This window comes from Arvicola amphibius, chromosome 5 (genome assembly GCF_903992535.2).
Source record: "Arvicola amphibius chromosome 5, mArvAmp1.2, whole genome shotgun sequence".
Lineage (NCBI taxonomy): Eukaryota > Metazoa > Chordata > Mammalia > Rodentia > Cricetidae > Arvicola > Arvicola amphibius.
In genome coordinates this window covers 48,023,141-48,028,760 of record NC_052051.1, presented here as the reverse complement: position 1 = coordinate 48,028,760, position 5,620 = coordinate 48,023,141, and positions in this window count along the sequence as shown.

The window sequence follows — 5,620 nt, the reverse complement described above, 5'->3', positions numbered from 1 at the left end:
TGTCACCTGTGCCGGCACCCTTACCCTTGCTCCGCGGCACTCGCCCGCGCCCGCAGCTGTTCAAGTATCACCTCCCGCCCGTCAGACACACCCATCGGACGAGGGACGTCGCCTGGGAGGGGAAAAGAAAGGTTCCAGGAGAGCAGGTCCTTCTGTGCTCTGTGGCCAGCCTGCCGGGAAAGGGAACAGGACCAGCCTTGCCGAGGCTCTTTTCTAGACATTCCCTCCTAAAGAACTTTTGAATCCTGGAGATGAGTGACAACCATGATCTCTACTGATCTCTACGCTCAGAGTGTAATCAGGATTTTCTGTTTTGCTAAGACAAAGACAATTTGTTGAGCATCCACTCTGTGTAGCCACCCACAGACACCTCTAGAGCGCAGATAGTCCACCACGTGGCTATGTTATACTTTTCCAAGAAAGGAGACTGGGCAAGAAAGAGGTGCAGACAAGTTCACAGAGTAGTCACTCAGATTGCCTTTCCTCTTTCCTCAAAGACTTGGTGTTGCCCCATCTGAATCCCTCCCTCTTTGGGGTCCTACTCTCGCTCCTAGTGGAGCTAGGACCCAGGGTTGGGCCAGAGGATCCCTTCCCTATAGAGCCGGGCGCTAACTGCCTTGCTGTGCCTCTGCACTCAAAGCTGTTCCTTTCCCAAATAAGCCAGGTCTGGAGACCGGGCCACTTTCTTCTTTACAGCCCAACCCACTAACCTTCATTTTTCCACTGCCCTGAGGAAAGGTTTGGTGCCCCAGAGTCTTCTCCCTTCCCTCCTTGGCTCCAGCAGGCCAGCTGGAAAGCTTCCCCAGGGCAGAGGAGAGGATGCCCGGGAGAGTTGTCCCGAGCACTGGGGTGATGGGTTATCCTTCACAAGAGGCCTGTGTCTTGTTCCTTAGCAACAACAGCAGATTCCAGGGCCTGTCTTGGCTAGGTGGGAGGAGTAGCCAGTCAGTTCTGCCTGGCCTGGGCATAGCCAGGGGAGTTTGGGTAAAGGAAGCACAAAGCCAAGGCCTTGCAAGGACAACCAACGGGCTCGCCAGTGAACCTCAAGCCTGCCTGTCCCCAACTCTTTCCATGTCTTAGAGCTTACAGTCTGCATGCTCAGGTCCCTACATTGCTGACAGGATGGATCCACCATTTTCTCCTGGTATCTCACCTCTCACCACCTTTTCTCAATGTTACAAACAAGCACCGTGCCAACTCTTTGGGGCTATGGGTCCCCTTTAATCTGACCATAATCTACATGGGGCAGTAGGAAGCCAGTAGGGTCGAGTAAGAAGTTACTTACACCCAGGTTCCAGGGATAGAACTTGGGTCATCAGGCTTGAGGGACTAGGGCCTTTCCCTGTTGAGCTGTCTCCCTGACCTTGAAACTAGTAGTTCTGACTAGACAGTGAAGTTACGTCTACACATTGTACTTCGTAGAGCAGCTTCTACACAACTAGTGACACAGACACGGAGCATCGCTGGAGCTTTTGTTGGATGCCAGCCTCACTCCAGATTCACTGAGAGATCCTCCTGTCTCAAGGGAATATGGCAGAGCGTGACAGAGCCAGCATAAGCACACACCTATATGTACACATATGCCTATTGTGTGTGTGCGTCCATACACACACACACACACACGACTTGAAAGTTCTGGCAAAGGAAATTATACCAGTAGGGAGCTTGTGCTCATAGAAATGGAGGAACGGATGGTAAAATACCTGGGTAAAGTATGGTTGAAAGCAAAAACCATATCTTATATGTATCTAAAACAATGACCACCACACAGGACAAGTAAGAGAGAAAGGGACCATATAATAATAAGGTTTCTGTATTCTATCTGAAATGGAAAATACTTTTATTTATTTATTCTTCTCTCATACAATACACCCCAATGGCAGCCTCCTCTCCCTCCACTCCTCCCAGTCCACCCCCACCTGCCCTCTCCCCCAGGTCCACTGCTCCCCCATCTCTCTTTAGAAAAGAGCAGCCCCCCCCCCCAGGGATATCATCTGAACATGGTGTAACAAGATGCAGTAAGACTAGGCATAAATCCTCACACCAAGGTTGGATGAGGCAACCCAGTAGGAGGAAAAGGGTCCCAAGAGCAGGAAAAAGAGTCAGAGACACCCCCTCTCTCACTGTTAGGAGTCCCACAAACACCCCAAGCTAAACAACCACAGCATGTATGCAGAGGGCCTAGCTCAGACCTGTGCAGGCTCCGTGATTGCAACTTCAGTTGCCCTGAGTCTCTAAGCCCTGCTTAGCCGATGCTGTAATATTTTTATATGTATTTTCATTGTCCACACTGTCGTTGTGTGTATATTTGTATGTGAGCTTGGAGGTTTGCCATTTTAGAGCAGTTTATTTTTCTAAAATTCAGTCTAGTTCCTGGTTTGGAGCTTGTGCTCCCTGTGGAGAAGGTTTGTCTTCTACCAGCCGCAGGTGGATTTGCCGTTCCTTCTTGGAGCATGGTTACAACAGCTGCTTTAGTGCCTCCGTCCCAGGAGCTATGCTGTCTGCTTGTCAGCACTTGGTTTTCTTCTTTTCTTTTTACAAATGTTGATATTTTCTTCAGTCCTCAAAGATGAAGTGATTTTTGGATTGCCTCATAGACTTGTGGCATGGGGTCTGAGTCTCGTTTAAATCCTATCTTGAATACTAATCTGTCTTTTTTTTTTTTTTAATCAGAGAGGGAGCTTTGTGCTTCCTTTGGGCTGTGGTTTCAATGTTGGTTCAGTATTGAAGGTTTGGCAGTGGTGTGCTAGCCTTGAACCCATGGCCAGCCTGAATGCTCTAGCTCTTTGATGTTTTGTTTATGGTCAATGTCGGGGTGAGCTCAGGTCATATGGACCTTTTTTTTTTTTTACTCTTCTCTCATACAATACATCCCGATCGCAGCCTCCCCTCCCTCTCCACTCCTCCCAAAATCCCCCATATGGACTATCTTATGGGATGATTTTTTAAAAGCTCTCTCCCTACTCTGATCTAACATCTTCTAGAACCCAGAAGACCCAGACTTCCATTTTCATCTTGGTCTTCTGGGTAAACCCATTTTTTTATCTCTGCTATCTCAAGGACCAGAACCATAGTGAGAGTGGGGTGCATGGGAGCATGAGCGCCCAGGGGCAGGAGCAGGACTTATACATGGACTCGGGGGATAGTCAATACTGTTGATGTAAAAAAGCACAGCTCTCACCTCAAAGGGAATAAGAGATAGTTTGTTCTGGAGCCAAATTTGAGCCCACGGCCCAGAAAACACAGAGCTAGGTACTCCAGGTTCCATGGCTCACAAAGTCTTATAGCTGCAGAACAAAGAGAGTTTTAAATCAAAGTAATTTAAAAATATGTGAGTGGAAACATCAGAGAGGCGACTCTCTCCTTCAGGCCTCCCATGCTGTCTGCCGATGGCCTTGGCGTTTGCGTTCTAGTTGGTGGAAGCTAGTGGTTTGCTAAATTAATAAATCCCAAGAGGTTTTTAATCTATTAATAACAGGATGTTAGGTCCACCATAGAAGCAGGCAAAGAAATACCTGCTTAGAGGGTTAAAGCTAAGAGACAGGATAAGATAATTAGGCTGTGGGCCTACAACATCTCAACCTTCCCATATCCCTGCCGTCCCAGTCAGTCAGGGTTTGCAATCAGAGTTTCTTTCCAGGAATTCTTCATGGTATTGATTATCACCTCCACAGAATCTACTCCGGAGACAAGTCACATCTGGGTATGTCTGTGAGGGAGTTTCTGCATTGGTTGAGGTGGGAAGACCTGCCCTAAATGTGGTGACCCTCCATGGATAGGGTCTTGCGCCGAATAAGAAGGGGAAAGTGAGCTGAGCACCAGCCTTCTTCATTCTGCTTCCTGCCTGCCGATGCGGTGTGGCCAGTTACCTTATTCCCCGGCAGCCATGCTTTCCCTGTCACGTGAGACTGTCTTCTCAAACTGTGAGCTAAAACACACCCTTCCTTTCTTGAGTTGCTTTCGTCAGGCATTTTATTGCAGACACGCTCTCTGGTTCTCAGGGCTCTTCTCACTCACAAGGCCAGGCATCGAAGGCTGCTTTTGAAGGTATCTTTGCATCCTGTGTCCAGCTCTGGCTTTCAGATGGCCTCTGTGTTCTGACTGGGAGGTAGCAGAGGAAAGGAAAGGTAAAAGTCAGGTGGGTATGGTGGTTCGCAGCTACAATTCCAGACCTTGGGAGGCTGAGGCAGGAGGATCACTCATAGGATCAAGGCCTACCTCGGCTACAGAGTGAGTTGCCCTGGCTACAGAGTGAAGCCATGCCTCAGAAAAAACAAAACTTACCACAGTAATGACAGAGGGATATATATATATATATATATATATATATATATATATATATATATAGAAAGAGAGAGAGAGAGAGAGAGAGAGAGAGAGAGGAGGGAAGGAGGGAGAGGGAAGGTTCCCACCAGCTTGGCAATACTTTGAATTCTACATTTCTTCCCTGTCCCCGACTCATTTATTTCTGTTGGGTTCTGACCAAAGGTCTCAGCTCCACCCAGTGGGCAAGGGAAGGCAAACTAACCTTGGCTTGAGCGGTGTGAATTCTCTGCAAGCACTCACCACTACTTGGAGTTTCTATTGCTTATTTACTACTTGCTGTGTGTCCCTGGCCCTTGAGCCTTGCCCTTCCTTAGGCTTCAGGGAAGCAGGAAAGCCCGAGAAAGGGAGTATTCTCTTAGTGGACCGTTGTGCCATCTTGAATGCTGCCTGGCAACAGGGAAGACCCCAGTGGATGCTTTTAATGATGAGCTCTCTCAATTTTTCCCCTCCTCCTCCACTTTCTCTTCCTCTCCTTCCCTTCCTCCTCCTTCCCCTCTTGCTATTTTGTCAGCCTCCAAGTTGGCCTCTGAAAAAGGACAAAGTTCGGCATTAATCTTGGCTGGCAGCATTCGACACAGATGAGCAGGGTAAGGTCCAAGCTGCCCTGTAGAGCGTAAGAGACTAAACCGAAGTACCAAAGTCCTGAGGGTGAACTGCATCCATTAGTAATTTCCGTTTTATATTGCCACCTGCAGCTCCGCACGGCCTCATTCTGTGTCAGTCACCACTGACTCAGACGCCATAGGCCACCCGTGTCCTACCCGTGTGGCAGTTCAGGCCTGTTCTGCTCACTTCCTTATCCCTATTCCTCCCTCCCCAAGTTGATGCGATCACTGTGCTGGATACCAGGAGCTTGGCTGGATTTCGACAGATAGTGACGTATGTGGTCCCCAAACAGTTTTTTGAAGAAGAACTTTGGGTGACTGTCCAGGTAGCAAGGTGTCTCTGTAATTTCTAGAGCTTAGGAAGTTGCTTACAATGCACTTCCTATTTACTTAGGTAATATTATATCTTTCTGGGGTCTTTGATGGGGTTGAAGACAGAGAGTTAATAGTTTTCCTTAGTTATGATAAGAGGTAAGTTAGATATGAAACTTTAGACTCACAAAAATATGACTGTAATTCTGTAATTCTTGCTTGATGCCTGTTTTGTATATGTAATTTTATTATATGTTAAAGTTAAAACTTTCCTTTTTAGACAGAAAAGGGGAGATGTAGGAATCTCCTCTGTATGCTGTGAATATGCTTTATTACCATTGGTTAATAAAGAAACTGCTTTGGCCTATGGCAGGGCA